Below are 12172 nucleotides of genomic sequence, written 5' to 3'. Positions count from 1 at the left end.
GAGCTCCTGGAGGTGGGAGATGTGGCTCCACGTGCTTACAGCGAAGCGGTTGAGCAGAAGGCTCAGTTGTCTGACTCAATTGCTGTTACGCAGCACGGCGTGGAAACCTCAAATGTTTCTATTGCCGTCCGCGCCTCAGCCTCTGTGACCTCAGTACAGGTCCGTGCTATGGATTTAGTACAAATACATGCGATAGGGTGACAGATCAACCTCACAGCTGGCTCTTAATGCAGGTTTCATCAGTGAGTTTTGCACCTTAATCTGTGTCCCGGACTCCCTTCCCTGGCTCCGCGTGGGAACTGGCTCCTTCATCAGGTTGGAACCTCGCAGCCTGTGCCGAAGCCTCCAAGTCCCCCGGTTTATCACGAACGCACCATTGCTAGGCAGGGCTGTTGTTCTCCTAAACTCACCTGGTGTCCTTCAGAAGAGGAGATTTTCTGCAAGTAAGCGGGGGAAGTGATGGCTTTGGCTGGGTTTCTCTGCATCAGAAGTCGGCTGGTTTGCCCGTGGTCATTCATCGGTCGGAAGCAGCCGGGGTACGGGTGGAGTTGGCTGTTTTGTGAGCAAGAGCCCCAGAACAAAGCTGGCTCAGAGTCATTGGGGTTGGTGTCACCTCTTCTTGCTTTGAGGGACTCTGATTTCAATATCAGATAATTAGTTCCTATAAAGACGCGTACGTGTCATGAACTTGTTAGGATTTTTGAGGTTGGTTTTTTTCTTCCCTTTTAAAACCAAGTGATCAAAACAAGAGACATCTCCAGATGTGCTCCTTGTTAACATGAGGAGAGTGGCGAATCCTCTGGGAGGTCAGGGGTGTTTGCCTTTGCAACAAGCAGGGGCTTTTTTATCATCTGGCATTTTATCTTCTGTAAAGCTCAACAGTGGCACTAATACCTGATTACCAGGTTTGTGTCATAAAAATGAAAGGGGATTAAAAAAAGTGAAGTATGGCATAGGAATGTGAAAGGTCTTTTATTGTACATTGAATTGTGAGAACCCAGGGACAGCTGAGCATTTCTCATTTTATTTACTTTTTTATGTTAATAGGGAGGCTAATTTAAAATGAGAGTCCTTGTAGTTGCTAATAGAGAGGTTTGTGCTGATCAAAAAGTTCTCTGAAAACCAGAGGGCTGGGATCAAGGACGGAGATGTTTCATTATTCAGATGCTGAGACGAGTCATTTTGGGTTTAAACACGCCTGTGTGCACCGCGCTCGGGTCTGTTGTTGTTCAACATCTCCAAAAAGTTCCTGCAAATCAGCTGAGGAATGTTTCCAGAAAACAACAAATATGTGAAAAATATTAATGGTGAGATAATTTTGAATCCATGAGAACAAATATTTGCATCGAGAACGCGATTGAGAGTTACACTCGTAAAACAGTAACGCAGGCTGGGATTTATGTACCCAATTACAATTAACCCGAGGTACCAACAGTTCAGCTATTGAGTTTTCACAACAAGCTGCTCATTCGGCATCTGCAGGTGAAGAGTTATTAGCAGGAAACTTCACCGTAGCCTTGGTATAAAAATAAAATTGATAGCGGGGAGAAGCAGCCTGTGCTTGTGCAGCGCTGCCATGCCCTTGTCTCTCGCCATCTGCACTTCCTGCATGCATTTTGGTTTTATTAAGGTATTTTTAGCCCTTTTTCTTTCCTTATAGCCTCACTACTCTTGACGATCCATCTTTAAAATGCTGCAAAGAAAGCAGGAGCTTTTTTTTTTTTTTTTTTTTTTTTTAAAAGGCGCTGAAGTCCCATCAGCCGGGGCTCACAATGGGGCTGTGGCTTCCCCTTGGTTCAGAACAATCTGTAGAGCAGCTACAGGGAGAGGTGACCTGCGGACACCGTTCATTTTCTGCTAGATGAAAAAGTCAGCCGGTCGTCCGTTCTTAGAGCTGAAGAGGCTGGAACCTGCCGGGGGACCTGAAGGAAAGCGAAATGTCAGATGAGAATGGCAAATCAGGGAACCTCAGCTGAGGGGCTGGTTGTTGTCTGCATCCCGCCGGAGGGAATAAAGCTGGTCCGGGACGGGGGGTGAAAGAGCCTGTCCAGCCCCTGGGGTCAGGGTGAGCCGGAGGCAGGCGAGGTCCCAAAATGCTGGATTTGAGCAAGAACCGCTAAAACAGGACCTTAAGAGAAGGCTTAATTACATTTTGTTCTCTTTCTCTGAGTTTTTAGCCAGCTCTTGTACAAATCCTGCTCTCATGCTGAATTCCTCCTGAGCCAAGAGATGACCCTGTTCTGATGAAATGCTCATGCGCTTCCACAACCCTTCTTCCTAAATTTCCCCAGACCTGCTTTTCTGACTCAGATATGCCCCCAGCTAAGGGGAGGGAGAGAAACCATACTGGTCCTTCACGTAAAGGTCTATTCTGCTACGGCACCCTGTGAACTCACCTCTGAGTTTTGGATGACAATTCCCCCTCCGTAACGCTGGAGGGGAGTGATTGATGCTGATGGACGATGTGCTCGTGATCTTACCCTCCCACTCAATTCAATTTCCACCACTGCACATGGTTTTGAGGCCACAGCCATGGAAGATTACAGTCAAATTAGATTCTTTGTATTAAATATTTTTCTCCTACTGAAAAACAGGAGGAAATTAAACTGAGTGTATTTAACAAAACATGCCAAAAAATAATGCTGCTAAGCTCTTAAGATTTTCTTTTTGGTTTTACTGCGCACCTTGCTATACTCATAATTACAGACATCCATGAAATTAAAACTGCAAATTGCTGATGTAAGAGGGTGGAGAAGCTGTGCTATGAAACATTTAAAATTACTGCGATATGACATTTTTTCATCTTTAAAGGAGTGGTGGGTGATCAGTAAGGAAGAAAAGTCCTGCTCAAACTCTGCAGACAGCTGTGTTAATTGCACTGGGAAATTAGAGGTGAGCTCTCCGATACCGTTGCGGCTGATACCAGTAGAATTTGCAAGTGTGCAGGGGATACTGCCCTCTGCAAGAAAGAAATTCCCACACTTGCTCAAGAGGCTTTAAAACTACATTTTCTTCACAAATTTAGCTCTAATCCTTGGGTATAGTCCCACGTTTGACATCTCAGTTTCTAAACCAATTTGTTTGCTGCTGTTAATTTTTTTCGTTGTTTTACTGTTAGTGGGCTGTTACAAAATTCAGCAGAAAGCTTAGTATTTATTTTTCTTCTAAGAACATTTTTAAAGGGTTTTCTTGGGGATGGGGGAAGGGGAGTGGTTCATCACCACTCAAAAAGCAGTCAAACACGGGCCTTTTCCTAGCAGGCTCCAAACTAGAAAAGAGCTGAGTTATCTCTTTTTTAATAGAAGCCACCTTATAGCACAAGGTAGAGAAATCGATATGCCCTCACCCAGGTTATCAGAAGCGCTGAAAATATTTATCATTAAATAGTGGTGATATAAACAAAAAGTAACACCTTCAGCCCTTGAGATTAAAAGTGGATTTACTTTATTTTTCCGAAGTATAGTGCCATCAGAGCTCTGCACAAGCACTGTGTGAAAACTGCTTGGTTGAGATGCAGCACGGAAAAAGTAAAGCTTTTAAAGGGCATTCAGAAGGCAAAGTAATTAAATAAAAAAAACCCTAAAAACAGAAACAAAAAACCCCACGTCTCAGTCACTGATTTGTAAGCTGCATTTTAAATTGGTGCTGCCAACCAAAACTTTCTCTTGCAAGGCTGTTAGCACAGAGTAACATGTTCTTGGTCTACTTTAATGCTATTTTAATTCTGTTGTTTTACCAGCCTTAGATAAAGCTGTTCCTTTTTAGGCTCCTATTCCAAAGAAATAACTTACACATTTGGATACCTGGCATTTTGTCCTCTTCCTCCATTATTTCGAGGTTGCTGCAAAAAGCAGGGTTTATTTGCTATTCTTTCTTATTGCACTCAAAGGCCATCAGTGCTGAAGAGTCTCCTGGCTTGTACCACTCTTCGATGTGAGTTCAGAAGTGGGGTTTGGCACACGGGCTCCACTCTGTCCTCCAAGTTTGTGCTTAGATTTCAGCAGCTTTCCCCCTGTGCTCGGTGTCTGTAGGATGAGAGCAATTCCCTGACTTTCATTACAACAGGCAATGCTGGTTTTTTATTGGCCATGGAAAGCCGAGTTTCTTTAAAATGTAAATTTTGAAAATAGTTATATTTTTATCTTTCATCCCTGAGGTATCGCAGGCTTTACAAACCATTTTTAATCTCGGATTGATTGATGTCAATGGGAGTTTTCCACTGGCTTCAATAGATCTTGGACTGGTCCCAGGGTGCAGCAATGCAACGATCTCTGGGAGGGAATGCAGCAGCTGTTAAACTTCATGAGGTGATGCTCTAGCATAAGAGGAGATGCTTTATCAGGCTGAATAAAATAGAGGTAGCTCGTGGGTCGGCCTCTGTGAACCCCTGAAGCCGTAAGAGGTCGGAGACGGGTCCGGGCAAAGAGCCCGGATCTCACCGTTGGCTTAATAACATCTCCAAGGGTGTCCTCTACGGTCTCTGTCCGAGTGTGGGACGTGCTGGAGGAGCGAGGCTCAGCAGAAGGTGCGGGTGCCTGGGACCTGCGGGCCGGTGCAGGGTGTAGGGATGCTGGAGGGATGTCCGCGGTGTCTGGGATTAGGGCTGCTGGATGAGAAGGGATGAACTGTTTGATGCTCATCTCACAGTTGCATTGCACGGGAAGAAGGGATGGCGCCTGGAATTGCTGGGGGAGAAAAAGGAAGAAGAGGGAGAAGACCCGACAATCCTCGCGTCGCCCCATGCGCAGCGCTGGGGCAGGGGACGTGTCAGGTCCTCAGTACAGGCTAGAGATGCACTGGACTGACCTCTTTTCCAACCGCTGTTTGTAGGAAGGTGTTTCTCCCACCAGGATTTAATTATACCCCATTAAATGTCTCCATATTGTGTTTACACAGCTAGTTAAAGAAACAATGCTATTGTGTGGGGGGGCACATACTCGTATTTGCTCAGGGGCCAGCTTATAGAAATATCCTAATATGTGGCATAATACAGACATAAATCACATCACTTTTTTGTAACACGCTTGATCAATCTGTGCTACAGATCCCCCCGCTCCCCCCATTCATAATGATCTGTCTGTCTGCGGTACAAGATTAATAGTAGCCAGTTGGAGAACATTAAGATGACATTATCTGGAAAGAGAGCAAACACCGTTTAAATTAAGGATTGTAATGGGATTGACGTTCCCAGTTTCTGTGGGAAAAGGTGGCTGACTGCTTGTGCCTGTGGAAAAGCTCCTGGTGCGTAGATCGGCGTTAAAGCTGGCCCGCAGCAAAGCGTGGGCACTGGTGTTTTGCTCAGAGAGATGGTGGTTCAGCCTCGGGGCCAGGATGGCACTGAAGGGGCCAAATGGTGGCACAGCTCCGTGAAATGCTGAAGATTATCAAGCGCATCACCCAATGGCTTCTGAACACCGAGATTTCAAACACACGGGACTAACAGGTACCTTCCCACATACGGCCCTGCGGGAAGAGCTGGTAGATTTTCTTTTAAAGATCTAAGAGCCAAGGGGTGAGACCCCAAGAGACGCTTTAAAGCCACCATCCTCCTTTCACGCACTTTCAAGAAGCTCAGCGCAAGAAGCAGCCGAACTCGCCGTGACATTCTCTCTTCGTTCCCAGCTCTGCTTTGAGGACCTTTGCAGAAAGGTAACTCCACGAGACGCAGATGTCCTCTACTTGTCCTGCTCTGAACTATTCGGTTGCAGCTTTTTCTCCCAAGCTCGGTGCTAAAAATACTTTAAAGGTAAACCCTGGGGTGGCTCTTTCTACCGATTCATTCTCCTGCCTCCTCCTTCCCAGGCAATTCCCCCCACAGCCGAGTTGGCTCTTTTATCCCAGTGGAAACGTAGTATTGATCTCGCCACTTTACAAAGGGAGGGGAAACACAGCCCCTTTCATCTTCTCCTTGCACAGACTGATCCCCTTGTCCGGTTTGCGTTTGATGATGGGAGGGTTTTAATCCAGAAGGATTGGAAATCTTTACCTGATCAAAGAATCCCCCCGCACGGCGAGGGCTTCAGACAGGGGCTGCAGCTGCAGCAAGCAGGTGGAAAAATAGGGAAGCAAAAGGGATGCCCGGCTCAGGAACCGGTCTCAGGTGTTTCTGGGGATGTAATTGCAAAACGAGCTCAGCTGAGCATCGAGTGGCACAAAACCTCGCGCGGGACGGCTGCAGCCATCTCCTCAAATGCAACCCAAACTCCTGTGTGTTTGTTTTAACAGCACCACATTCCCCCCCCCTCTTCTGCTTCTTCATTAACTCAGTCGTTTTTGAGCGTGAATGCCCAAGCTGTAAATCTGAGGCCATTTAGCAGGTGAGGTGAACTGTGAAAAGCAGATTTGCACAATTTGCAGATTGCTTGTTCAGGTGAGAGCTAATGCTGCTGACTCACAAGCTGATCTGATGCTGTTGGCAATCCCTCTCCAGTCTCCAGCTATTTCTATCCAGCCCTTCAGCCCTCTCAGGTTTTGGCAGCATCCAAAGTTTACTCCGAGAACAGAAGTTTTCTGGATCCAGCAAAACCACCTGTTTTTCCCCCAAATGGTGCAAATACACCATGGCCTCTTCCAGACCCTGGCTCCAAAGCTGCATTTAAGTGGTCTCAGCTTAGACTAGCAATTAGTATTCAGGCAGGAGAGCCGGCTGCTGGCGGGAGCGGGCGGGATGCCTCGGCTCGATCTTTATTCATAATCCGAAAGGCGTGTTTGCTCTCCAGGTTTGGGTTGCTGCAGTGCCGGAGGAGCCAGCTCCGGCAGAGCCACAGAGGACCTCTCGGGTGCTATGAGGCTCTGCTTTAGGGTTTTTAGCATTTCAGGATCATTTCTGAGCTCAGGCTATCGCCCAGCCCAGGAGGGGCAGAAAATCCTCCCAGCTGGGGGCTGGTGCCGGCGGTGCTCACCCGGGGCAAACCTCACCGGCACCGGCTGGCTGAGCGGCGGCGGGCACCTGCCTTTATGTCCTTCTGCTCAGTTTTCTCTCCCCATCACAGCCACCTCTTGTCGGTCCTCATCTTCTCTGCACACTGACGTAAAACCGCCTCCAGGTACAAGCTTTGTGGTAGTTTCCACTGAGCACTTGGAAATCTGTGGCGGTGGCCGGGCAGGGGAGAAGGGTCTCCCTGCCCCGAGTATCGCTCGTGCTGACCCTTCAGCTCCAGGGCCTCCCGGACGGGGGAAAACCACTTGTTCTTCCAGCCCAAGGGCCTTTAGTCTGGGCTTTGTACAGAAACAGAGATTATTTTTTTTAATCCCACTTCTCACTGTACTTTGCATCCTTCTCCCAGAGGCTGACAAACTCTAGTTTAGCAACATCTCCCAGGGTGAAGCCTGCACCCACTCTGCCCCAGGGCTGGGATTTGTTGGGAGAAGGGGCTGAGGGACGCGATGCTCTCGGGGAGCAGGTTTTCGCCGTGCCTCCCTGGCTGGAGACGCCACGGTGTCCTGAGCAGCCGCAAAAAAGCTGCCACGAGCCAAACATCTTGCGAGTTCTGTCCTCGCACTGCCCAGGGAAAGGCAGTGATAGATTAATCTGAACAAAGATTGATCAATAATTTATGCTGGTGTTTTCACTCACCTGGGGCTTAGACAGACTTTGATATGATTTGATGGGGTCAGACCCACCTTGCTTTAATTAAACGTGATGCTGGAAATTAAAAGGAAAACCTATTGGCTACTAGAACTGAAATCAATCTGTGATCAGTAACGAGAGACTGATTAAAGAGGTGATGCCCAGGAACGAAAGGACAGATTCAGCAGACGCTTTCTGAAGGCCAGATTAACGGGACATATTGAATGTAAATACACCTATCGGCATTTTGTCATGGCGTGGCCTTTAGCGAGCGAGCTGTTTGTACGCGGTGATAAATGGCTTTGCACCAGGGAAGGTGCTGTGGGAATTCAGGGCTGCGCTGGATGCTCTCCCGGAGCATCGCGGGGGTGTTGGCTGGGGACAGCCTGGAGCGGGGGGAGCCGAGGCAGCATCTGGTAGAAGAGCTGAGCCCCGCGCTCGGCAGGGTACGGGCAGGTTAAGGCAGCGGGAAATGCAGTTTCTCCGGGTTTTTGGCAGCGAGTTGCCTGCCGGAGGGCTTGCGCAAAGGCAAATTCGTGCGGGACCCCGGGCACGGCAAGGGACGGGGTCTGGGTGCAGCCGGCTCCCGCGCATGCTTTTGTGTTTCTCTCTGACTGCCGAGCCGTGGTTGGGCTTTGCAGAAGCAGAGCTGCAGCAGCATCGCAAATTACACTCCGGACTGAGAGCAGAAGGGTGGTTAACAACGGACCCAGGGCTTTGCAGGGACTAATTAAGCAGCGTTGCATCTGCCCGGGAAAACGGAGATGCTCTAGGAGGAGAGATGCTGTAGGAAGGAGGTTGAAACCAGAGCTCTGACAGCACAAGGCTCAGGGTGGGAAAGACAGACCAAAATCAGCTCTTTCAGGAGGAGAGGTCTTCACCCAGGGAATGGGGCAGGGTTTTGGGTGCCTTCAAGTGAATTAGGGCTGGTTTGGGGAGCTTGTGGGAAAGAGAGCTGTTCTGGGAGCGGATATAGTGCTGGGCTCTTTGCTGCTGTCAGTAAAGAAGTAAAATGTCCTGAAATTCAGAAACGATGGCAGGGAGGGATGCTTTCCTCTAACCTATCTCCAAAGTAACCAGACAAGGTACTGAGTTAACACGTCGGGGTGCTTTGCTGCGGCGCGCTGAGCTGCGGGTTGGCGAGCGGCTCTGCCGTCCTGTCCGCACTGCCCTGGCACCAGCATCGCCTTGCACCGCTCCCCGTGCAACCCCTCGTGCGAGAGCCGGCCTCGTGCAACCCCTCGTGCGAGAGCCGACCTCGCTGGTGTGACGAGGGAAGAGCCTGGAAGCTCTCCCGGTCGCGATTCAAAGCCTGGAGCATCGCTGCGTGCAGGGAGGTTGCCCATCTCTCTTTGCAAGGCTGGATTTTTTCCTCTGAAAAGCAAAGAGAAAAATAAGCGGAAACATTTCCTCTCTTTCCATCCCACCCTCAGCCCCGTTCCATACCAGACAGGGGGGACAAGCAGTATTTTTCCAGTCCCTGCGTGCCCCTCTCCTCTGCTCTCCTCCACATCTGCAGCTCCGTGAAAGACACCTGCCGAGCCCTGAAGAGACAGAGGACGGTGGGGACGGGGTCGGGGCCGGTTCCTTCCCTCGGCTGCTGCAATTGCTCTTTTTTAACTTCCCTGTCGCTTTGCAGGGGAAAAGAGACGGCGAGGAGGCAGGTGCTGGCTGCAGCGAGAGGTACAGGATTTTAAGAGTTTCAGAGGCTGCAGGCAGGAGATGGAGTCACCGTGGGTAAGGCAGAGTCGGGAATAAAGCGTCCTCAATTAGTGCGGGGCTGGTGGAAATAGGCTGGATTTGGGGGTGAGGGAGAGAAGCCTCCCCGGGACCAAGGTGACTTACGTGCCTTAAAATAAGCTTTTGCCATCAATTATTAACACGCAGGGTCTTGGAAGGAGCTTAGAAACGGGGCGTGTGTGCTGGGCTCCTGCCGGCGTGGGCACCGTGGCCGCACGGGGACAGGGATGGGGATGGGGACAGGGATGGGGACAGGGATTGGGGATGGGGACAGGGATGGGGACAGGGATTGGGGACGGGGAGGGAAGCAGGCGAGGTGCGGCACGTGAGCCGACGGACCCGCCGGCTGCTCGGGGGGGGGTTGGAAGCCGCTTCCTCCCCTGCCTGCCTTGTTGGGGCTTTGATTCCTCACTGACAGCACGCTGAAGGATTGATCTGAGCGGGGATAAATAATTCATGAGCTTTTTGGGTTTTTTTGAGCAGCTGTGAATTTTGAGACGCGAGCTCTGCGCAGCAGATGCTGTTGGGACTAAAAGAACAGTTTGAGGAGAAAGCTGTATATTTTTGTTGTTGTTGTTGTCTGTTGCCGTTTATAATTTCTAATCCCCTTTTTCTTTTTCCTCTTCTTTATATTTTTTTTTTAATTTTTTTTTTCCCCACACAGGCCTGTTTTGTTCCTCTGGCTCTCAGCAGGTGGCTGTGGCAGAGGCAGCAGCCCACCGCGGGTGGATGGCTGCACCAGCTAAGCTGTGCCGTGCCAGGGCACGGTCTGATGTCTCAGCGCTGGGTGAAACTCTAACCTCTGCCTGAAGGGAGATGCTTCCCAAGGGCATCCCCTGCTCACGTGCGCCTGGGGAGCACCTCAGATCCACCTCTGACCGCCGGCATCTGCAACGCCCGCGCCACTCCAAGCCCTGAAGTTCAAGGGGGTTTGAATAACACCTCGGTTTCTGTCTCACCATCCTGGGAACTGAGGCTGCAGCACAGCTTCTCCGCTGCCGTCTGCTCCCCACGGGCAGCGCTCGGATCCCCTTGGAAAAGGAGGGTCGGAGCAGCTCTGTGCGCGGCGGCGCGGCTGGGAGAGGGGATGGTTGGGGCTGTTGGCAAAAAACACCGGGGGAGGCTCAGTGGGGGCTGAGGACCTTTCCTTGGTGGTGTTTGGGCACGGGTACAGGGGTGTTGCTAGAAAAGCTGGACTGCAAAGCCCCTGGGAGCATCTGTCCTGCTGCTCAAAGGGTCAGCCCGGACTATAAAAACTGCCCCCAGCCCCTGGGCTAAACCCCTGTGACAACATACAGGTGCTTTAACCAGCATTTAATGTTTCTCAGGTTATCTGGTAGCATTTGTTAGCTGGGACCCCTGGCTAGATCTTTACCAACGGCTTAACGTCAACCGTGCAAAGCTGCGAACGTCGTAAGGAGAAGAGCTTCCAGCTTAACCCCACTGATGAACGCTCGCTGCGAAGCTGGATGCTGTAAAACTGCACTGAACACCCACGTGCTGACTCCAGGAGATCCCAGGAAGGGAAAACAGGGTTCAAAACATTTCATAAGGAAAAATTAATGGTAAAAATATTCAGTTGCAAGTCAGACAGAAGTTGCAGACTCAGATTCCTGTGTCGGTTTACAGCCGGGTTCGCGGCAGAGGCAGGCGGTGCAGGGAGGCATCCTGCAGCCGCAGCCGAATCTGGGGGGGACCAGCTAATGCTAATACAAATCAGTGCAGAAAAATCTTTGCTGTAGAGAAGTTTATTTAGGGAAAAGAGAATGAGAGGCAGCCCCTGCACTGGTGAGGTACGTGTGAAGCTGTCGGAAAGCCCATGAGGGCAGCGTGCGCCGATGCTGCCATCAGCCTGCCGTGGAGAGGAGGAGGGAGGCGAGACGGGAGCTTTTTGCCTTTCCACCCCCCCCGGATCACCCCCGAAAGCTGCTGTCTGAGCCCAGAAAGCCCCTTTCTGGGGAGCGGGGTTTGCAGCTGGGTGAGGCTGAGCTGGGGGCTTCTGCAGCCCCGTGGAGAGAGAAGAGCTGAGAGCGGAGACGTGTCCATCGCAGCCCCTCGTGCTCAGTGCGGCCGGGGTCTTCTCCAGGTGTGCAGGGACGGGGAAGGGGCTGGGGTTGGGGCCGGACCCTTAGAGATCCCACGGGCCCCTCTTTCATGGCTTTTGCTCCAGGGTGGGATTTTCTTTGCTGTTCCAAAGAGCTCTTGTTTGCCAGAACAGCAAATCTGGTGCAAAATGTTTATCGGGACGTTCCCGTGTTGCAGGGAGGAAGGTGCGTTGGTAGGTTTTGCACCACTTCGCCTCACTCATCCCGGTTTTCATTTGCTGTAGAGCAAGAAGACGGGATGAAGTCTGCTCTACGTTGGACCCAGGAGAAGACTCGCGGGGACTTTGGGGTCACTTTTCCCAGCAAGTCCTGCGGGTCCTCAGCTCCCAGGAGCTGATGGGCATCTCGGTGCTGCGTCTCCTGAGAGGGGAGAAGATGCCCACATCGATACGGGCACTTTGCGCTAAGTGTCATCAGCGATGAGCGGTTTCAGGCTGATGGAAATTATTCATGAACCTGTGCTGAATTAGACGAGCAGTTGATGAATGGAGGGTTGGGTTTTATGTCAAAATATTTCTTCATAATACTTAAAAAAAGGAGTATCTTGACTCTTTGTTTTGAAATGATGTTAAAATAACTAAATTTGGCCAACACTATTTTCGTAAAGAGGGGGAACATCTAAAGAATGTGAGACGTTAGGTTTCATGGCAAAACATTTTCAGTATTTTTTTTTCATTTGCTTATTTTGACAAGGGAGGGAAAGAGGAAGCTTGGGGGGGAATTTTTGGTGCCTTTTTCTTTTTTTTTTTCCCTGAAG

The sequence above is a fragment of the Aquila chrysaetos genome, chromosome 24 (assembly GCF_900496995.4).
Source record: "Aquila chrysaetos chrysaetos chromosome 24, bAquChr1.4, whole genome shotgun sequence".
In the NCBI taxonomy this organism is placed as follows: domain Eukaryota; kingdom Metazoa; phylum Chordata; class Aves; order Accipitriformes; family Accipitridae; genus Aquila; species Aquila chrysaetos.
Note: the sequence above shows the minus strand (reverse complement) of the source record.